Source organism: Oryctolagus cuniculus, chromosome 13, assembly GCF_964237555.1.
Source record: "Oryctolagus cuniculus chromosome 13, mOryCun1.1, whole genome shotgun sequence".
Taxonomy (NCBI): domain Eukaryota; kingdom Metazoa; phylum Chordata; class Mammalia; order Lagomorpha; family Leporidae; genus Oryctolagus; species Oryctolagus cuniculus.
In genome coordinates, this window is record NC_091444.1 from 67,016,648 (window position 1) to 67,039,678 (window position 23,031).

The 23,031-nt window shown below is 48.0% G+C and overlaps 1 long non-coding RNA gene across 6 annotated transcripts in view; it reads left to right on the forward strand.

The window, feature by feature from the left end:
• The first annotated feature begins 243 nt into the window (after nt 1-243).
• LOC138844994 (uncharacterized) overlaps nt 244-23,031 on the forward strand; it is a 43,967-nt gene continuing 21,179 nt past the window's right edge. Inside the window, exons 1-6 of one of the 6 annotated variants that reach the window (XR_011381552.1) lie at nt 265-1,031; nt 1,271-1,395; nt 6,467-6,528; nt 7,155-7,245; nt 7,319-8,118; nt 8,897-9,407. This is a non-coding gene — a long non-coding RNA (uncharacterized lncRNA). Of the gene's footprint in view, nt 1,105-1,270; nt 1,396-6,466; nt 6,529-7,091; nt 7,246-7,318; nt 8,119-8,892; nt 10,729-23,031 lie in introns of those variants that run through there. The other 5 variants (XR_011381549.1, XR_011381553.1, XR_011381551.1 and 2 more) reach the window with 5 other exon arrangements.

A 23,031-nucleotide genomic window follows, 5' to 3' on the forward strand; every position in this document is an offset into this window, starting at 1 on the left:
GAACGGAGGTAGTTTGGACGAGGATCAAGGAAGAGGATGCAGCTAAGAGTATTTTGGACTGGAGATGGAGGATTCACATTTATAACAAACGCCGTCACTGTCACCTTCAGCCTGGACAGTTGCCTCTAGGATCGCGAGGTTGCCCTAAGCCTCCAACAGGTCTCCAGGCACTGTGGAGAGCGACGGCTCCTAGCCGCAGTTTCCCGCGCGCCCGCGAGGGGGCGGCACCTGAAAACCCGCGCTTCCCTCGCCTAGGCCCGGGTCGGCTTCCGCCGCGGGCCACCGGGGCTCCCTCTGGGAAGTTTTCCCACATTCCAAATCTCCGGAAAAGAGCGCTTTGCCCGGCCTTCGTGAACAGTCTCAGAGGCCGGCATTCTCCCGGGGCCGAGGCCTGAACCGACGCGGCGGTTCTGTGGCAGCGGCCTCGGTACTGGGGGCCAGGCGGTGTTGCCCGCGCTCCGGCTCGGCTCGCACAGCGCTAGGACACCGCCAGCAGGGCCGCGGGCTGCGCCTCCGTCTCGCTCGAGCCAGCTGGGCGTCAGGGCGCGCCGAAGGCCGGACACGTCAGGCGGCTGTGCTCCCTTCCGTCCTCCTCTGAGGCACGCCGCTACAGTGTGCCCTGAGGGATGTGGCTTGGAGGCCGCAGCCGATGTCCTCAGGGCCTTCCTGGCCCACTCAGAGGCACGAGGGCCTGAAGCGGCTGCGTGCCAGCGTCACTTCCAGTTCGATGCCATCGCGGCCTCCCCTGGTGGAAGCGTCCCACCCTCTGGACGAAGCCCTCCAGCTCAGCGGGGCCTCCAGCGGCAGGAACAGGGAACTTTGTGCTGACTGGGTGCCAGCGGGTGAGAGGGAGTCATGCTGTCCCCACTTCCACGCCTGGATTCCGGGCCCTGAGAGTACACCGGCTGATGCAGAACCCGTGCTCTATGTTGAGTCAGCTGATTCAGAGCAGAGGCGCCTTCTGGGGAACCCCGTGCCAGCCCTGCAAGGACTGGCCACCTGGCTGGTTCCGCCCCGTTCCAGCTGCTTCGGTGAGAGGGGCCATCGCAAACTTTGGCTGCGAAGCCCGCAGATAGTTTTGGCAGAAGCGTTAGGCCAAGCAAAGTAAGGCTTTCCCTAGAAAAAATGTTCCAGTAAGCAGCAAATACTGCCTTAGCCATGATGGAAACCGTCCGATGTGACCCCCTTGCCTCCGGGTAGCTGACTGACCTGTTTTCCTCTGGGCAATTCCTAGCCGTGTATTAGGACTCAAGTTGGTCATTTCTTCCAGGAAGCCTTCTCTGATCACCAACACTCGGAACGTGCTATGCTGTGTGCTCCACGCTGAGGATGTGAGGATAAAAGTCACAGTCCAGGGCCGAAAAGTGCTCCCAGCCTAGGGAGGAGGACAGTGTGGTGAGTGCGATGATGGAGGTGTGCATAGGGTGCTGTGGGAACCCCGGGGAAGGGAGCCAGAGGAAGCGACACTTCAGCTGAGTCAGGCCAGAGAGCGTGGAGGGAGGGGGAGGCTGTTCCAGATTGAGAATTCCTGGTGAGTGGAATCAGAACACGTGTGGGCAACTGCAAGTTGTTCTGTTCCATATGAGCTTACAAGAGAAAGCAGGAAGAGGTAAGACTTGAACCATAAGCTGGGAATGTGTTCTAAAAGATCAGGCGAAAATTAGTCATTCTGAGGATTTGGGCTTTGTCCTGAACACACTGCGGAGCCCCCAATGGATATTAAATGAAGGAGGACGGAACAAATCTGCATTTTAAAATTTTATTTATTTGTTTTCTTTTTATTTGGAAAGCAGACAAAGAGAGACCTTCCATCTGCTGATTCACTCCCCTATATGGTGCTAATAGCCAGGGCTATGCCATGCTGAAGCCATGAATTCTGCACTTGACCAGATTTCCCATGTGGGTGCCAGGAACCCAAATATTTGAGCTGTCACTATGGCCTCCCAGGGTTTGTAATAGTAGGAAGCCAGATAGGAAGCAGAGGAGCTAGGACTTGAATCAGGCTTCTCAATCCCTGCACTACACAGCCACCACAGGTCTCCATCTTTTATTTATTTATTTATTTTATTTTTATTTGAGAGGTAGAGTTACAGACAGTGAGAGAGAGAAAGGTCTTCCCTCCTTTGGTCCACTCCCCAAATGACCGCCACTGCTGGCGCTGTGCCAATCTGAAGCCAGGAGACAGGTGTCTCTTGCTGGTCTCCCATGTGGGTGCAGGGGCCCAAGCACTTGGACCATCCTCCTCTGCCTTCCCGGGCCACAGCAGAGAGCCGAACTGGAAGAGGAGCAACTGGCACTAGAACCCGGCGCCCATATGGGATGCTGGGGCCACAGAAGGAGGATTCACCAAGTGAGCCCACAATGCCGGCCCTGGTCGCTATTTTAAAGATAACTCTGGGGGCCCACGCTGTGATATAGTGGGTTGAGAGGCTGCCTGTAATGCTGACATCCCATGTGGGCACCGAGTCCATTCCGCGTTTCTCCACTTCTTATCCTGCTCCCAGCTAATAGCTTGGGAAGGCAGCAGAGGATGGCCCAAGTGCTTGGGCCCCTATGTATGGAGACACAGAAGAAGCTCTTTACTTTGGCCTGGCCCAGCCCTGGAACCAGCAAATAGAAGCTATCTCTTTCTCTCTTTGTAACTCTGCCATTCAAATAAAAAATGAACTTAAAAAAAAAATAAAGGGAACTCTGGCTGCAATGGGAAGAGTAAAACTCAGGGAGCAAGGCAAGAGGCAGGGACTCTCATGGGAGTTCACATGTGAGATGACTGACCTGATCTCAGATGACAATGGTGGGACTAGATGGGGGAGAAGTGGGAAGATTCAGGGGGTACCAAAGAGCTAGAGTTGCTATTACTGATCAGAAACTCATTCAGGTCTCCAGTTCTGGCACGTGGAAGAGTAGTGGTATTGTTCACCAAGACCGAGAACAACAAGGGGATCAGATTTGGGAAAAGATTCGTTTTGGACAAATTAAATTCAAGGTTCCTTGAAATCTCTAGTAAGTAGTTGGCTTTGCAAGTCTAGAGTTCACAAAAGGCCATTTAAATCTCATACCCTTAGGGCTGGCTACTGTAAAAAAGAAAACACAGAAAATAAGCATTGGCAAGGATATGGAGAAATTGGAACCCTTGTGCACTGTTGGCGGGAAGGAAAAATGGTCCAGCCATTGTAGAAAATAGTGTGGCACTTCCTCAAAAAATTAAAAATGGAATTACCATTTGGTCCAGCTATTCACTTATGGGTATACACCCAAAAGAATTGAAAGCAGAGTATCAAGCAGATATTTGTGCACCCGTATCCATAGCAGCATTATTCACAGGAGCCAAAAGGTAGACGTAATCCAAGTATCCATCAACGGATGAATGGATAAACAAAATGTGGTATAGATACACAATAGAGTATTATTCATCCATGAGAAGGAAGGAAATTATGAACCATCCTGCAACATAAATGAACCTTGAGAATGTTATCCTAAGTAAAATGAGCCAGTCCCCAAAACACAATTACTGTATGATTCAATTTATATGAAGTTCCTGGAGTAGTGAAACTCATCACATAATTGTAGTTTCCAGGGGCTGGGGAAGGAGAAAGCAGGAATTACTTGGTTAATGGGTGTAGAGTTCTGTTTTGTAAGATGAAGAGTTCTAGGGGTTGGCGCTGTGGCACAGCAGGTTAATGCCCTGGCCTGAAGCACCAGCATCCCATATGGGTGCCAGTTCTAGTCCCGGCTGCTCCTCTTCTGATCCAGCTCTCTGCTATGGCCTGGGAAAGTAGTAGAAGATGGCCTAAGTTCTTGGGCCCCTGCACCTGTGTGGGAGACCCGGAGGAAGCTCCTGGCTCCTGGCTATGGATTGGCGCACTCTGACTGTTGCGGCTATCTGGGGAGTGAACCAGCGGATGGAAGACCTTTCTCTCTATCTCTACCTCTCTCTGTAACTATCTTTCAAGTAAATAAAATAAATCTTAAAAAAAAAAAAAATGAAAAGAGTCCTAGAGAAGAATGGAGGTTCTGGTGGCCCAACCTCATGACCAGCTTAATTCACCAAACTATACGCTTAGAAGTGGTTGTAACTAAAACACAGAAAAAGGTTATGATGGTTAAATTTATTCTTTTGTATATTTTACTACCGTTTGAAAAGAGCCATTTGAGCCACACATAGTGATTTGGAAATTCTTAGGCAATGTAGATGACAGCTGAAGCCCAGTGTCCCATAGAGAGAATGGAGAGGAAGCGATCAGTTGCAGAAGGGGCAGAGTGAAAGGACAAAGTACAGAAAGAAAGCAGGAGAGGGTGGAAGCTAGTCTCAGGGTCAGAAGTTACTGAGAGGTCAGGAAGGGGGGACCGAAAGGAATCCTGCACTTAGCCACAGAGAGTGTTTAGGATGCAGGTGAAGGGAGCTTGATGGGAGAAGCTGGGCTAGACTCCCACTTGCAGTGGGGGTGGAGTATGTGGGCTGAGGAAGTAGGAAAAGGACAGCAGACTCGAAGTTTGGCTGTGGATGGAGGGAGAGAGAAGGTGGCAATAGGCAGATAGAACCAGCCATCAGTGAGTCTATGACCCGATCGTTAGTTCTGCAGCTCACTGCCATTTCATGCTCACTCATCATCACTCTGTGTGCATCTACATTCCAATGCCCACAGAAACATCTGACCCACTAAACAGAGCAGTGGTGGAGGGAACTGGCATCCTAGTTGATAGCTCATCCTCTCAAAAATCTGGTCAGCTCAGGGAAACTTGCCAGATTCCAAAGAGCTCTGACAAGACCAGTTGCTTAGAAGGGCAAAGCTCAGGACCACGAATGGCTGGGAGGTCCTCAGGTGCCCCTGCGGCATGTCCCCTCCATATGTTTCTGATGCCTGCTTCCCTGCCTGAGACGCTGTCCTCTGACACCCACTCGGCTTGCTTTTCTCCCCAGGTGTCCTTGGACACTGTTCAGCCTCACCGTGGTTTCCCACAGTGGGCTGTGATCCCCTAGAGAGCTGCTTGTGTTTGTGGCCCCTGCTCCCAGCATACTCTAGATGTTCTGTAAGTGTTTATAGGATTGGCGAATAAATTCAAAGATGAGCTTGAAGTTGGCTAATGAATAATAGGGCAGAAAATCCATTCTTTAGCAAGTAGTATTTACTGAAAGCTTCCCAAGTACACATCAGGTATGATGTGTGTATAGAAAGGTGTGGATCCTATCCCCAAAGAAGGTACACAGGAGCTCTCCTAACACATCTTTCCTGTTTGAAAGGGGAATGGTAGTTAACATTTGGTTTCTGTGCTCTCAAAATTATTTGTTCATACTTGAGGCTGGCACACTGTGCACAATAAATCTTTGTTGACTAGATGAATGAGCTTTTTTATAGAATTTATATTACAATTGTTTTCATTTTTTTTGTGTGTGATTTCTTCTCCAAATTGTGAGCTCTTGGAGGGCCAGGACTGTGCCTCAATCATGTTTGTTAACAGAATCTAGCACAAAGCTTTGCACATAGTAGGTGGCAAAAACATTTCTTGGCAGAAAGAATGAATTTCTAGTTGAGATGAGAGCAAGGACATAGAGCCACACACCCATATTCCACACTTCCCTTTTTCCCTTGATAAATTTTTTATTTTTGTTTTACATAGGAAGCCAGGTGAAAAATCCATTTCTTGTTATTGGTTTTTAATGGACTTGAATGCTTCTGCAGGTGTTCTTGACCATTTCCTCCAGCAAACAAGCTGCTGGTCTATCGATTGAGGTTTTAAAGGATCCGGGAAGAAGCCCAGCTACTGGGAGGTCAGGGCCCTTTATCCTCAGAAAGTACTGGTTGATGGAGATCAGACACACACCAGGGGGAGAAGGGTGCAGAAAGCTTGCTGAGGCCACCCAGCTGAACTGTATTGAATTCTCCAATGAATATATTAGGTTTACCATTGTGTACACAAAGGGGGGTTCCCAGCAAGTGTCTGGTCTAGGTTTCCCATCTCCTTGTCCTCTTGTCTTATACAGCAAATAAAACCCCTGAGCACCCCCTACTTCACTGTCCTACCTGTAGGGGAAATAAATTTGTCTCAGCAAAGATGAGGCTCTTGCGTGACGTTAAGATGGAGAGGGACATTTTAATGTGCTGTTTTCCTTTAATGGTGGAGTGAGCTTATCAAAGAACAGAAGATGCATCCTTAATGCCTCAGCTGATGTCATTTGAGTTCTGGTGTCACCACAGGGTAGCCCATAGCCCCTGCCTAACTGGTTGATACGAGCAGTCCACTTGCTCCTTGCCCATCTCAGCACCACATGGTTTTGTCCTCTTTGGGGACCAGCCCTGCAGCTTTACACCTCCATCCTTCTCCCACTCAGGGAAGGAGCACTAGTTGCTTCTGAATCTCTTTTCATCCGATGGTCTTACTGTGTCTACGCTTTGATGGGTAACACCAGCACTAGTCCGAGCTCAGCCAGGGAGGGAACGCCTTTGCTGATGGTTTCCTCTTCTAGGTCTTCCAGCGTTTGGCTCCAGCTTCATCAATGGTGATGGGAAAGCCCTACCCATGCATGATGTAAGGCCTGCTTTCTCTTGGACCAGCCTGTTTCTGTTCTGTTCGCTTTGGAGGTGGTGGTGGGGTGGCCATAGCATGTTGTGTTTATTCCCAAGGAAAAGAGCAGGCTCCCTCTCCAGCTACTTTTCGGTTCTTCATTATTTGTTAATTCCAACTCTCCAGCCTCCAGCAAGGCAAATTTACAGCCTATTAATAGTAGCTATGTGGAAGCCTCATATTCCAAATGCTTTCTGATAAAAGACCAAGAACATTCTTTGTGAAAAAATATTTCAGAAATACTTGGCTGGTTTCTCCCTATTCTGACTGCTCTCCTTTCTGTTCTCCCCTCTCCCCAGCCCAGTGCCAGATGCTGCCTTAGCCTCGTCACTGCTCTGAAACGCTGCTTTTGCATTTGACCCAGCAGTTGGCAGTGAACTCTAGGTGGTGGGAATATGGGTTTTAGTTACAGTACTCTTTAGACTCTTCTGTAGCTTTTTACATCTATCAGAAGAGAACAACCCTGAAATAAATTGCTTCTCGCCCTCTTTCCTGGGGCTGTGTTGGCGGTGCTGCTGCTATCTCAGTTCCCAGGCTGTTCACAGGACCACACTGTTTCCTTTGTGCACAACGAGATCTCCATGTTCCAGGGCTGTGTTTCTCCCACCTAACCACTGAGGCTTGCCAACCATTCTTGCAGGACCGGGAAGTGAACCACCGATACTACAGATTAAAAACAAAGTAAGGAGATATGGGGTCCCTGGGGACTGCTCTACTGAACTCTACCGTGGATTACTTACTAGCTTTGCTCCAGTTCCCAGGGAGAATATCCAGGTTCTGGAGGCAGACAGACCCGACCACAGCCACGGGGGTAGTCTGGACCAAGGTGACACATTGCTTGGCACTTGAGGAAGCTGAGAGCACAGGATGAAAGTGTTGGTTCCAGAGTCCAAGTCTGAGCCAGGCTTGGATGCACCCTCATTTGTCCTGTGGAATGTTAGCCAACAGTCCACATGGCCGGGGGCTCCTTTCTTGTCTTCATTCAGAACAGCACTTCTCCAGAATCGTCCAGGGAATTTGTTAAAACACAGACTTTGGGGTGGGTGTTTGGCACAGCAGGTAAGCCCTGGGTTGAGATGTCCACATCCCATACTGGAGAGCCTGGGTTCAAGGTCTGGCTCTGTTTTAGATTTCAACTTCCTGCTAATACACACTCTAGGAGGCAGAGGTGATGGCTCAAGTAGTTAGGTTCCATGTGGGAGATCTGGATTGAATTCCTGGCTCCTGGCTTTTTCCTGGGTTAGCCCTGGTTGTTGAGGGCATTTGGGGAATGAACTAGTTGATGGGTGCTTTCTTTCTTTGCCTCTCTCTCTTTCATCTCTCTAAAATAATAAATAAATAAATAAATAAAGTGAAATAAATAACTTGAAAAGCTTACAACCCCACAGATTTAAGGAGCCTATGCTTGAGGTTTCTGGTTCAGTGGGTTTGCATTTCCAACAAATTCCCAGGTGATTCTGATGCTGCCGGTTGGAAACAGCTCCTTAAGCGCCTCTTATGTAGAAGAAGTGCCTGGTGGCTGTATCTCATGGTGGTGCTGGAGTTAAAATAAAGGTCAGGAGAGGGAGATAGATGGTAGATTTGTACAGTTCTGTGCTTTTGTGTTGCTCCAACTTGAAAGTATGTGATTTTTCCTTGCTCTGTGTTCCAGTAGTGGGGGTGGGGAGAGATGCTATTTGGGAAGGAGTACATCTCTGCATACCCAACCCAAAGATATATTGTCTGGTCCTGGAGTGACCCATGCCCACTCCTCAGATGGAAATCAACTTGAAATGTGCATTTATAGACTGTTATTAAAATTTCTAATATGTGTTAGAAGCCATATTTCAGAGTGTCCTAATTCTACCCACCCATCTTGCTCACTGTTCCCATGGCATTTCACCCCTCAACTGGCTAACTGCCTGGTGGTCATCGGTCCCTGCCACCCTCCCACCCATAGAAACCTGCTAGCATGAAAGCATGCTGGACTAACTGGATATGTCCCAGGATTTCTTGGATCCTGGCTGTCTTCTAATGTGACTTTAAGTTTGAGTGTTGGGTGATCCAAATGGATCTACTCAGGCAATGGAAAATCCCTGATATGTGTGTCCTGTGTGTTTGGAGAAAAGGGAGAGCTTGGGGTGGGTGGGGAGGAACAGTCTTTGTTTTCATTGCTCAGTAAATTTCCCAAAATGATCCCTGCTTCCAACATTTAGCACTGGGAGGAAAATCCCCAAATAAATTGTAATCCTCTGAAATCTTAACCTGCAGAAACAGAGGGCAAGAGATTCATGGTTTGCTCTCCTTTTTTCTTTTTTCTTTTCTTTTTTTTTTTTTTTTTTTTGACAGGCAGAGTGGACAATGAGAGAGAGAGAGACAACAAAGGTCTTCCTTTTTCTGTTGGTTCACCCCTCAGTGGCTGCTGCGGCACCGCGCTGATCCGAAACAGGAGCCAGGTGCTTCTCCTGGTCTCTCATGCAGGTACAGGGCCCAAGGACTTGAGCCATCCTCCACTGCACTCCCAGGCCATGAAAGAGGAGCAACCGGGACAGAATCCAGCACCCCGACCGGGACTAGAACCCAGTGTGCCAGCGCTGCAGGCGGAGGATTAGCCTAGTGAGCAGAGGTGCCAGCCTCTCCTTTTTTCTTATCTAACAAAAAATCTGGACCTTGGTGATGGCGTTTCATGTTGAGAGTATTATATGGTCTATGTGTTAGGTTATGTTTTGATTTTTTATCCTCTGTAAGATGATATGTTATACATGTGCTGTACTGTATTAATCTTTCTATTGTTAAATTCTCACATATGGAGAAGTTTAAATAATATTTGTCTAAAAATAACTTTTTTTCCTCCATTATACACTGTAAGAGTGTTTTAAAAATCTTTCTGTCCTCCTGTCAGGTAGTTTTTCAGATAGTCAAATTGGACATTCTATTACTTTCTCTTCACTAGGAATCTCAGATCTGAGGCCATTTTTCATGAACTAAGGGGAAAATTCATTAATATCTCTGGAAAAGTAGAGGCATCATAACTATTTCCCATGAAAAAATATTTAAGTATAGTTAATGGTTTCTGGACAAGGTTACGTTTGTGTTTTAAAGCCCCTTGCCATTAGATGGTGGTATAGTAATACATATAACACTTTTGTGGCAGAGGCACAGTCTCTTCACTCATTTTAAATAAGCTCCAAGAGATTTGCATTGATCCAGTAGAACTGAAAGGTCCTCATCAGCCCCAACAGGGTAGACTTCTGTCCTGAAACTCCATGACAAGTCAGACTGGACGTGAATCCTGTCAACAGAAGTTACTCTGGGTTTTAGGATGGCCTCTTACCTCCAGATCTGGTGTAGTTATCATTTAAGATCAAGAATGCATGGATGAACCAGGGATATGGCTCTGAGGCTCCTCAGCATAGCTTTTGGCCTCACTACTTTTCTATATTTGGATGTTAAAAAATGTATATTATCAGGCCGGCGTGATGGTGTAGCGGGTAAAGCCACCACCTGCAACATTGGCATCCCATATGTGTGTTTGTTTAAGTCCTGGCTGCCCCATTTCTGTTCCAGGCCCCTGCTGTGGCCTGGGAAAGCAGCAGAAGATGTTCCAAGTGCTTGGGCCCCTGCACCCACATGGGAGACCCAGATGAAGCTCCTGGCTCCTGGTTTCGGCCTGGACAAGTCCTAGCTATTGTGGCCATTTGGGCAAATGAACCAGGAAGACTCTCTCTCTCTCTTGTTCTCTCTCTCTCTCTCTCTCTCTGTAACCCTGCCTTTCAAACAAATAAATAGATCTTTAAAGGGCATGTATATATATATATATATATAATATTGTTTTATTTGAAAGGCAGAGAGACAGAGACAGAGAGATCTTCCATGTGTTAGTTCACTTCCCAAATGCCCACAACAGCTGAAGCTGGTCCAGGAAGAATCCAGGAGCCTGAAAAACCCGTCCAGGTCTCCCAAGTGGGCAGTAGGGACCCAACTACTTGAGCTATCACTTGCTGTCTCCCAGGGTGTGCATTAGCAGGAAGCTGAAACTGGAACAGAAGTCAGGAGTTGAACCCAGGGACTCTGATGTGGGATATAGGTGTTTTAACTGATGCACCAAACACCCACTCCAAAATATATAATTTGCTACTACCTCTTAATAAAGGTATTGATTTAAATTGCTATTTACTTTTCCCTCCCTCATGCCCACCCTTTCATCAATTCATGTTTAAAAAAACAGACAAGCTTAGTGTTTGGCTACTTCTCCCTACTGCCTCATTTATGCGGTGGGAAAGACAGAGATGGCTCTTTGCAGGCTGTGTGCCTCGTCAGTGTCACCAGACCACTGCCCTTTGACATTAGTGTCTTCCCGTCTTCTGCACTGAAGCGTAAGGTGTCATCATTAGAGATGCCAAGCCTCAAGAGGACAAGAGAAAACCAGGTCAAGGGGACTCGCGTGGAAATTTAAAGAATGGAAGGGTGGCTTAATTTCTAACATAATTGAAAGACTCTGACAGTATCAGACAGTTAATGGGGCTGTCCTTAGCCAGTAGAAATAGAAAAGAATCCCAGTAGACCTAGTTTCAGTGAAAATAACAAATCTAAGAAGAAAACAAACCTGGAGAAATAGAAAAAAACAGTGGGTTTGACTTAGAAAAGTTTTCCTGCCTTAAGAATCAAGGTGATGGACAAATTCTCACCTTGTGGGTGACAGACTTGCTAAGAAAAATTCAATGCACATATGTGGGGCCATTTCCTCAGTGTGGCCAATGCTTCTTGAGGAGATGGACACTCCCCATCACTCATTCATTGTCCCCTTGCCAGGGGGTGTCTCATTGTTCAGTCACAGGTTTTTCTAAGTTCCCATTCCTTCCCCGGGGACCAGGATAATTTTCACAGTTGGGAACTGGCCCTCCACACCCTGAGCCTGGGGCTCTCACAAACCTTGGCCTCATTTTCTTAGTTTGGGATAGTTGTCCTTCTGTGGGGAAAGATGCCAGGCCAGATGGGAAAAACCCTCAACTGCACACCTACCATGGGCAGGCAGCAAAGTCCAGGCAGGCCTGGCCAGCTCTGAGAAAGGCTCCTACCAGCCTGGGTGGGCACTGAAGCCCCCTCCTCTGTTTCCTTCTCCTGAAATGGCTTTCGCCACCTTTTACTACCTTCAATAACCAGTTTAACCAGTAGGCCACAGAAACCAGACTGCCAGTTGGGCTGCAGCTCTTGCTTCTCAGCCACAGTGCACTTTCCCTGCTTCTGAGGGCGGAGAAAGACCTGTAAGTACCAAGGAGTCCATAGGCCTGAAAGTGGGACAGGCATGTCTCTCTGGGCTACTCCCTAGCCATGGAGGCTGCATCCGAGCTCCAAGCAACTCAGACCCTCTGCTCTCCCACGTCTTGGAGGCAATCACACTTCCCAGAAAAAGAAGGTAGTCCCCCAGGTCCTGAAAAGCCTGTGCTACCTCCCTTCAGCACACTTTTCCTGGAAGATCCCAAGATTTCCTCCCTTCCTTCCTTCCTTCCTTCCTTCCTTCCTTCCTCCCTTCCTTTCTTTTGAGTTTAAAAAAATTTTATTAATATAAAGAGGACAGATTTCATGTATTTCGTAGCTACAGTTCTAGAAGATAATTGTATTTCCTTCCCTTCCTTTGCCCCTCCCTCAGTTCTCCTCCTTCCTTCCTTTCTTTTGTTTCTCCGAGATGTTCTTAAGTGAACTGTTCACCCTTCTGCCCTCTCCTCTATTGTTCTCTATCCTTCTCTGGAGCCTGGCCTTCCAGCCTCGTCCCAGGAAAGCTCCAGACACAGACACAGCCAGCGGTGAGACTTCTCGCCATTGATCATTGCATGCTGGTAGCCCACCTTGGGTAGGCAAGGGGGAGAAGAGAGCCCAGACTTGCAGCATTTGCTTACTTCCACGGACTTCATGGCCTGGGAGCTGCAGTTGAGGAGCTCCTGCAAGAACTACCATGGCCTTGGCAGAGGAGGACGGTGGAGAAAGAGAAAAGTGCACCTTCGCAGACAGACGCAGGGCTCAGCAGGAAGGGCAGCCTGTGAGATATTCTACCTTCAGAAGGGAGCTAGGGCTGGGAAGATGAGCTGTAATATAGACAGCCCAGCCTAGTAAGAACTGTGCTGCCTCCCTCCCCACCCCCCAACCCCCCGCCTGGCAGCCAGCTCTGCTCCCTCCTGCAGCGTGGGCACCTTCGAATGAATAACACAATGTTAGTATTCTGGATCCTTGCCCCAAACACCTAACTTCTGAAATGAGACTGTGTTTTGTGATTTAAGACTCCCATTAAATGATCTAATAACTCATGTAAGCAGAAAAATTCTCAAGTCCTCAGGGGTTTTGTTTTTAATTTTTTAAAAAAGATTTATTTATTTAAAAGGCTGAGTTACAGAGACAATGAGAGAGAGAGAGGGGGAGAGAGATCTTTCATCCACTAGTTCTCTCTCCAGATGTCCGCAATGGCCAGAGCTGAGTTGTTTGGAAGTCAGGAGCCAAGAGCTTCTTCCAGATCTCCTGCTCGAGTGCAGGGGTTCAAGCACTTGGGCCATCCTCCACTGCTTTCCCAGGCACATTGGCAGAGAGCTGGATTGGAAGTGGAGCAGCTGGGACTCGAACTAGGACAAATATGGGATGCTGGTATCTCATGTGACGGCTTTACTGGCTATGCCACAATGCTGGCCTCATTTTTATTGATTGTTTTAAAGATTTATTCTATTTATTTGAAAGACGGAGAGGGAGAGGGAGATAGAGAGAGAGGTCTTCCAACCACTGGTTCACTCTTTGAATGGCTGCAATGGCTAGCGCTGAGCCAATCTGAAGCCAGGAGCCAGGAGCTTCTTCAAGGTCTCCCACTTGGGTGCAAGGACTCAAGCACTTGGCCCATCCTCCCTCCGCTGATTTCCCAGGTACATTAGCAGGGAGCTGGATTGGAAGTGGAGCAGTTGGTACTTGAACCTGCACCCATATAGGATGCCGGCGCTGCAGGTCAGGGCTGCAGGCCAGCACCACAGCGCTGGACCCCATTTTAATTTTTTAATTTATTTATTTGAGAGGCAGTGAGACAGAGGGGGAGAGACAGAGAGTTCCCATCCCTTGATTCACTCCTCAAATGCCTGCAGTAGGCAGATTTGTGCTGAGGAGCCAAAGCAGGGAGCTTAGAACTCATTCCAGGTCTCTCATGAATGGCAGGACCCAGTATGCTTGAGCCACCACCACTGCCTCCTGAAGTGCACATTAGCAGGAAGCTGGAGCCAGGATCTGGGGCTGGGTATGGAACCCAAGCACTGAGATGGGAGGTTGTTGGACCAAATTCCTGCCTCTCCAAAGTTTTTGTCTAATGGCAGGAAGGAGATTTCCTCATGAATCCATTTTTTTTAAAGATATATTTATTTAATTGAAAGGCAGAGTTACAGAGAGGCAGAGGCAGAGACAGAGAGGTCAGCAGAGATGTGCCGATCCAAAGCCAGGAGCCAGGAGCTGCCTATGAATCTCCCACGTGGGTGCAGGGGCCCAAGGACTTGGGCCATCTTCTACTGCTTTCCCAGGCCATAGCAGAGAGCTGGATCAGAAGTAGAGCAGCCAGGACTTGAACCAGCGCCCATATGGAATGCCGGCCCTGCAGGTGGCAACTTTACCCACTACACCACAGTACCAGCCACTCATGAATATGTTTTGAAAGCACAGTGTTTACTAGTGAGGGGCAGGCCCCAGGACCAGCCTGGTTTGCCAGGTTGCTTGCTTTTTTGGCCCAGAGGGAGCAAAGCCAGCCCAACCTGACTCCATGGAAGAGCTTCCTTCAACAGACTCCTGGATTGAAGCAAAGGTGGAATTCTAAAATGCATCTTTAATGAGATGCTACATTTTCAGAAAGGTATAACCTGTGTTGTAATTTCATGGGACAGGTTCCCACTCCCATTGGTTCTCTGCAAAATCTTCTACCTGCCCCTCCATGATTCACAAAGGCTCGTGATTTTTCCCCAAAGTCTCCTCAAGAAGCTCACATTGAAATCTACCACACAGACCAAATTTCATCCTGTGATGCTTCAGGAAGAATTAGAAGGAGATGGAGTCAGACCCCTTCCACAAGCGTCAAGCTCCATGGGGATCTTGATTAAAGATGTTAATGGGAGCCAGCGCCACGGCTCACTAGGCTAATCCTCCGCCTGTGACAATGGCACCCCAGGTTCTAGTCCCGGTTGGGGCACCAGATTCTGTCCCAGTTGCTCCTCTTCCAGTCCAGCTCTCTGCTGTGGCCTGGGAAGGCAGTGGAGGATGGCCCAAGTGCTTGGGCCTCGCACCCGCATGGGAGACCAGGAGGAAGCACCTGGCTCCTGGCTTCGGATCGGCACAGCGCGCCAGCTGTGGTGGCCATTTGGGGGGTGAACCAATGGAAAAGAAAGACCTTTCTCTCTCTCTCTCTCTCTCTCTCTCTCTCTCACTGTCTAACTCTGCCTGTCAAAAATAAATAAATAAATTTTTAAAAATTAAAAATTTAAAAAATAAAAAATATATTAATGGGAAACAGGTTTAAAGTCCAAGTTCCTTCAGCTCCAGAATCCTTTGATTCTGTGATTTGGCTGCAGCACAGTCCAAGAATTGGGACTTTTGCCACTCTCCAGACAGTGCAGTGTTTGCACTGTGTGTGTGTGTGTGTGTTTGCACTGTGTGTATGTGTGTGCTGCCAAGACCAGAGCTGCTTCAAGCTGCAGCTGGTGTTGATGGCGCAGAAGCGCTGAGTCACTGGCTGTTTAGCGACCCTTACATCACGTTCCATTGTCCTTTCTTCCTTTCTAGGCTATTGAGGGCTTTCAGTGTTTTTGTTTTGCTTTGTTTTTGCCTGGAGCCTTTTGCCATTAGGAAATCAGGGTGTAAAAACCAAGAGGCTGCTGGGACTCCTGAACAAAGCTGGCCAGAGGGACAGTGGGTGCCTGCAGGCCTCTCAGAACAACCAGCAACCCACATTCAAGGCTGGAGGCACCACCCCAGCTGGGCCATGGGGCCCCACGGTGGGTCCTGGCTCTCATTTTCTGCAACTCTCCCTGCTGTGCCGGTTTCAGCTGGAGCTGATGAGTTTAACAATCTTTTTATACATTCTGAATGCCCTGTGCTTCATGCCCATTTTAGCACAAGTGTAACAGGTGGTGCTAATTATCTGTGTGACATAAATTCTTGGAGAGGTAGCCTCTGGAGAGGGCTATACAAATTTGTTTAAATGACTAGTTTGACCCAACAAGCATGTCATTTTGTTAAAATGCTTTTTAGCTATTTTTTTAAAGGACTGATTAAAAAATATTGGGAAGGGGAACATAAAAGCAAAAAGCAAAAATTATCCAGTCTATCACCCAAGAATGATCACAGTTAAAATTTTTATGTATAATCTCCCAGTATTTTTTCTAAATTCTGATGGATATGTATGCATTTTAAATAATTGAGCCCACATTGGACATTTTACACAAGCTGAAAAATATGCAGTGAATATATTTACACCAGTAAGTCATACTCTAAAGTGCTACAGATTAGTACAGTATGAGCAGAGATATGGCTATATCTTAAATGCTTTTATCTACTGTCATTTCATTTCTATTCTTGCCAAGATAGCTTCATTCCCAGGTCCCAAAGTGATTAAAGCATTTTCTCAGGTAACCTACTCTCTGCTTCTTCTGCCTTCTGATGCATCTTTATGGGCCCATTGCTCTCACACATCAGAATCCTGGAAGGCTTGTTGAAAGCGATTGCTGGGCTTTATCCCCAGAGTCGCAGATTCAGTGGGATTGAAGTGGTCGGGCAAGTTACCAGGTTAGTGTTGCCCTTGGTTTGCTGCTGAGAACCTCTGACCTGAGAACCTCTGAGTAAGTGGACAGCGTAAGGATTGTCACTCTGAGCCCTCTCCCATCATTCCTTGGCTACTTGTCCTTTGCCCTTGGAGAATTTATCTTCTCTCCAAAGTCCTTGTTTTTAACCATTACCCAGCCTGTATTCTTGTGATGTTACCCATGCATACGGAAGAGAAAAATACTTTCTCAGCGGGGAGCTGGAGTCCCCAGTATCTGTGCTGGTAGAAGCCAGAGTGATTGGTCCTTCACAGACACTGCATCTCAGTCTTCCCGACGGCTGACTTGACAGGAAATGCACAGATACCAGACTATTTGTGAAAGGAAATGACACATTATCCTCTTCCCAACATCTGGCAGTTCCTGAAAGACAGTCAAGCCCTGATAATGCTGTTGGCTGGGGAGGAGCCGTGTGTCTTCTTTCCCCAGGGAGGTGGGGGCGAACCAAAGAAGACAGAGGCTATTTTCAGTGTCAGCCCAAGGGGAGGCCTTGAGGAGGGGGCAAAGGGTCACTCATTGCTTTCTGTTCTGTGAGCCAGGAACCCAGGAATGCAGGCTTCTTTCCTGTCCAGCCCTGAGCAAGTCTCTTATGTTTCAAAATGCCCAGAGAGCTGAAAATATTGAAAACTGCCCCAGGTGGGTTGGATGCCCAGGACAGATGCCCTGATGAAATGAAGAGAGGTTTGGCAGGACACTGGGTGCCAAGGCTGCTGCAAATGCGGGAGAGCCTTGTTGAATTGAGTGGTTCTCACAATGTGGTTGGGAGCTCAGAAGGACTCTGCGGTTCCTGGTACCCCTTTGGCTGGGAAATGGAGCCCCAAGGCCTCCCCTGGGAGCCAGATGCCACATGGAGAAAGCAGGGGAGATGTGTGGGTGGGGTGTCTGACTAAGGAATCCAGAGTCTTGCCAAGGTTAAGTGACTTTAAACAGGTGAGAAGTAGCACTCTAACACCTTCACGAAGATCCCAGGGGTGGGTGTCTCTGGATTGAACCTCAACCAGCGCCTAGACCAATGGAGCAAAGTTCAATCAAAGTGTGAGTGAAGGAAGTCTTGTTCTCCTTAGCAAGGCCTTCCGGTCTTGAGGTGGTGGTTTAGGGAGGGCACCTCTTTCTTCAGATCTGAGGGACATTTTGTAGTGCCAGGCCTTTGTTTTGTTCCAGCCAGGGCACTCTGGTGAAAGCATCCTGGGAATTTGGCCTGCAAACAGAAAGGGCATTTCCCTCTGTGGGTTTCCTGTTTAGGTCTGCGTAGAAACCCAAAGGATTGCTTGGCCTCATAAATCCTCTCGACATTACTGGTGTAGATGCTCTGGCTGGGTGCCATGGGAAAACTGCAGAAATAGAAGAAGGGAGGGAAGCACATTCACGCACAGAAGTCTGGGTGGGTTTCAGGCTCCCTGTGCTCAGATCTGTAAACAGAGGGAGTGGGGCTGGAGGAGAGATGGTCATTCAGATCCCCTCCAGCTTTTACATTCCCAGGTTTCTCCCTCTCGAGGGTCCCTGGGAGCTGGCACCGGGCTGCTCGGTGATGGGGGTTGCTGAGCAGCTCACCAAACAGAATCACAAAAAAGAGTTTCACCCAGAATATTAGGACGTTGCTCTAGAATATCTTTCAGGCTGCTTCACAGAAAGAAGGTACTTTTGAACTCTGGTATTTCCCAGACTTTCCTTAACACTTAGCATATTCAAAATATGACAGGCAGCATGTCAGGGTCTCACAGAGTCTTGTGTCTAGGTTTTGATACAAAGCAAGTTTGCAGGGTCGACCGCAGGTGGTGAATAGGACATTCATTAGGAGACAGGACCCATTTCCAGTTACTCCTTTTACTTTCTGTTGCCCTCAATTTCTGCAATTGTCAAATTGTAGAGTAGCATTCAGATTTGTTGGTTTAATAGAAGAAGCCATGTTTTCATGCTTCTTCTGTAGCTGAAGTCACAGATTCTACAGCAGGCTCCACTTGGAGACCAACCAGATGTTAGCTCAGCTGGGAAAGTGCTGGGGCAGGAACAGGGCTTCTTAGAGAAGTTCCTTGGGCTCCACCTGGGATTCATGCCAGTGAGGACATCTCCCTCAGTGACACTGCTCCTGTTCTTCCAGTATCTCGTTTGTGTTTGCATCATTTAAAAAACAGTCATATGGCCGGCGCCGTGGCTCACTTGGCTAATCCTCCACCTGCCTCACCGGCACTCCGGGTTCTAGTCCCGGTTAGGGTGCCTGGTACTAGTCCTCGTTGCTCCTCATCCAGTCCAGCTCTCTGCTGTGGCCCAGGAGGGCAGTGGACGATGGCCCAAGTGCTTGGGTCCCTGTGCCTGCATGGGAGACCAGGCTCCTGGCTTTGGATCAGTATAGCTGTAGCAGCCATTTGGGGAGTGAACCAACGGAAGGAAGCCCTTTCTCTCTGTCTCTCTCTCTCACTGTCTATAACTCTTCTCTCTCTCTCTCTCTCTCTCTCTCTCTCTCTCACTATCTAACTCTGCCTGGCAAAAATAAAAAGTAAAAAATAAACAGTCATATAGAACTTTTCTTTGATGGTGTGTGGTAGGGTGAGTAAGATTACATTACCTGTCTTTATTTATTTATTTGAGAGGTAGAGTTACAGAGAGAGAAAGATCTTCCATCCACTGGTTCACTCCCCAACTAGCCACAATGGCGGGAGCTGAACCGATCCAAAGCCAGTAGTCAGGAGCTTCTTCTGGGTCTCCCACATGAGTTCAAGGCTCCAGGCACTTGGGCCATATCCCACTGCTTTCCCAGGCCATAGCAGAGAGCTGGATTGGAAGAGGAGCTGCTGGGTCTTGAACTGGTGCCTATATGAGATGCTGGCCCCACAGGTGTAGTCTTAACCTACTATACCACAGCGCCGGCCCCAGTGCTACCCGCCTTTAGTCTGGCAATGCAGTGTTCTAGTAAATTTTTTTTTTGACAGGCAGAGTGGACAGTGAGAGAGAGACAGAGACAGAGAGAAAGGTCTTCCTTTGCCATTGGTTCACCCTCCAATGGCCGCTGCAGCCGGTGCGCTGCAGCTGGCGCACCGCGCTGATCCGATGGCAGGAGCCAAGTACTTATCCTGGTCTCCCCTGGGGTGCAGGGCCCAAGTACTTGGGTCATCCTCCACTGCACTCCCTGGCCACAGCAGAGAGCTGGCCTGGAAGAGGGGCAACCAGGACAGAATCCAGCACCCCGACCAGGACTAGAACCTGGTGTGCCGGCACCACAAGGCGCCGGCCTCTAGTAAATTAATTGGATTTTCTACTTAAGTAGGAGTAGACCCATTATGCAGGAACATTTCTTAAGATTGTTTGATAGCATTCAGCTTTGCTCTTTGGATGTGAACTATGATGTTTGTTTATGAATTCATGCCTGCAAACATGTTCTTATGGGTAAATATATCAGTAAAAGAAAATCACTTCCTAGGACCCAATCTGCTATTTCTTTTCCATATTTTGCTTTTGGGTATCTAAATTACATTGTCCTGTTCCTTCTCCTGACTCAGAACTGGTTCTTCAGGAATGAAATGGGAAAAGGAGGAAGGGACGTGACAGGAAGTCCTAAGCTTTCTGGGTTAGTAATCCTTAGAACATCAGTCCTAAGAAATGTTTCTTTAGGAGGGAATTTTGTGGTCAATACTCTATTGCTGTCTTTGAGAGTCACTCTGCAATTCTCATGGGTTAAAAGCTCAAAAAAGTCATGCAAAGAAGAGCCATGTTCAACTTTTAACTCAGAGTTTCCCAAATATATTTGATCAAGAAAATCTCTGTTTTATATTGTGTCTGTAGCAGCTGTTAACAGATGGAGGAATAGTTGTTCTGTGGTACTTTGAGAACTACTGCTTTCAGCCAAAAGAGAGTTCACTGTCCTATATTTTGTACTCTGTGTGTGGTGTGTGTGCATGTGCACATAAATTTATATATATACATACATACATAATGTATGTGTGTCTGCTATTTTCAGACTTTTAATTGGCGATAGACTATAATGATCATAGCTATGATAAGGTTTTCATAGAAAAATGTTAGAAAGAACCACACCAAAATTTCAGATGCTGCTATGAGGGCTGGTAAGATGACAGGCACTGCGAAGATTTTGTTTCCTCTAAATCTTCAACAATAAGCCTGAACTGTTTCTATACTTATGGTTGAAAGATAAACTTTATTTATTTATTTTTTAAAGATTTATTTATTTGAAAGGCAGAGTTATAGAGACAAAGGCAGAGACAGAGATAGAGGTTTTCCATCTGATGGTTCACTCCCCAGATGGCCACAACAGCCAGAGCTGGGCTGATCTGAAGCCAGGAGCCAGGAGTTTCTTCCTGGTCTCCCACGTGGGTGCAGGGACCCAAGGACTTAAGCCATCTTTTGCTGTTTTCCCAGGCCATAGCAGAGACCTGGATCAGAAGTGGAGCAGCGGGGACCCGAACTGGTGCCCATATGGGATTCTGGCTCTGCAGGCAACAGCTTTACCCGCTATGCCACAGCACCAGCCTCATAAACGTTATTTAAAAAAAATAACTAATGAGGCTGATGCTAAGACATAGTGGGATAAGACTGTACCTGTGGTGTGGGAATCCTATATGGACACTGGTTTGAGTCCCAGCTGCTTCTCTTCCAATCCACCTCTTTGCTATGGCCTGACAAAGCAGTGGAAGATGGCCTAAGTCTTTGGGCCCCTGCAGCCTTGTGGGAGACCAGGAAGAACCTCCTGGCTCTTGACTAGATCAGCCTGCCCCCCTGCCATTGCAGCCATCTGGGGAGTGAACCATAGGATAGAAGATCTCTGTCTCTGTCTCTCCATCTCTCTTGCCTCTCAAATAAATAAATAAAATCTTAAAAAAAAAAAAAAAGAATAAATAGGGGACTGGTGCTGTGAATCCTCTGCTTGCAGCACCAGCATTCCATATGGGCACCAGTTCTAGTCCCAGCTGCTCCTCTTCCAATCCAGCTCTCTGCTATGGCCTGGGAAAGCAGTAAAAGATGGCCCAAGTCCTTGGGCCCCTGTACCTGCATGGGAGACCAGGAAGAAGCGCCTGACTCCTAGCTTCAGATCAGTGCAGCTCCAGCCGTTGCGGCCATTTGGGGAGTAAATTAGCAGATGGAAGACCTCTCTCTGTCTTTGCCTCTCACTGTCTATAACTCTACCTCTCAAATAAATAAAGAAAATCTTAAAAAAAAAAAAAGGCATACACAAAAGAATTGATATACAGGGTTCTTTTCCCTTCACTTGTTTTTTAATGCCATTTTTTTTTTAATTATAGTTGTTTTTTTTTTTTTTTTTTTGACAGGCAGAGTGAGAGAGAGAGAGAGACAAAGGTCTCCCTTTTCCATTGGTTCACCCTCCAATGGCCGCTGTGTCCAGCACACCACACTGATCCGAAGCCAGGAGCCAGGTACTTCTCCTGGTCTCCCATGCGGGTGCAGGGCCCAAGGACTTAGGCCATCCTCCACTGCACTCCCTGGCCACAGCAGAGAGCTGGACTGGAAGAGGAGCAACCGGGACAGAATCCAGTGCCCTGACCGGGACTAGAACCAGTGTGCCAGCGCCGCAGGTGGAGGATTAGCCTATTGAGCCATGGCGCCAGCCAAAAATTATAGTTTGTTTACTTATCTGACTAATTTATTTGAGAGAAAGAGGAAGAGATCTTCCATTCACTGTTTCACTCCTTAAGTGCCAACATCATCTGCGACCTGGGCAAGCCAAAGCCATGGTCTGGAACTCAGTCTGGGTCTCCCACATGGGTGGCAGGGACCCAGGCACTTGAGCCATCACCTGCTGCCTCCCATGATGCACACCAGCAAGAAGCCAGATGGGAACGCCCATCTTCACTTGTTCTTGAGTGAACAAAGCCAACTCTCTGTGGGAAGCCTCCAGGTCCCTCCTTCCCATTATCCTCACTTGGATGGGGCTCTAGAGGACATATCTTTGAAGGTCCTCCATGGCTGTTTCCAGAGTACACACAACATCTTCAAATGTAAGGTAAAGCAAAGCAGTGACAACATGGGGAGATTCAGTTTGACCAATGTAAATGGCCTGAACAAGTTGACCATGCTATGCTGTTCCTGGATCTTGTGTTCAAGAAAGAAAAGCTGATATATCAGCTGGAATTCTTGGTGGTAACCAGTGAAAATCTCAAGCAGAAAGTGGTTTTATTAAAAAGGTATTGTGCTGGCCGGTGCCGCGGCTCAATAGGCTAATCCTCCGCCTTGCGGCGCCAGCACACCGGGTTCTAGTCCCGGTCGGGGTGCCGCATTCTGTCCCGGTTGCCCCTCTTCCAGGCCAGCCCTCTGCTATGGCCCAGGAGTGCAGTGGAGGATGGCCCAAAGTGCTTGGGCCCTGCACCCGCATGGGAGACCAGGAGAAGCACCTGGCTCCTGGCTTTGGATCAGCGCGATGCGCCGGCCGCAGCGCACCGGCCGCAGCGGCCATTGGAGGGTGAACCAAGGCAAAAAAGGAAGACCTTTCTCTCTGTCTCTCTCTCTCTCTCACTGTTCACTCTGCCTGTCCAAAAAAAAAAAAAAAAGATATTGTGCTAATCCTCCGCCTGTGGCACTGGCACCCCAGGTTCTAGTCCCAGTTGGGGTGCCAGGTACTAGTCCCAGTTGCTCCTCTTCCAACCAGCTCTCTGCTGTATCCCGGGAGGGCAGCAGAGGATGAGCCAAGTGCTTG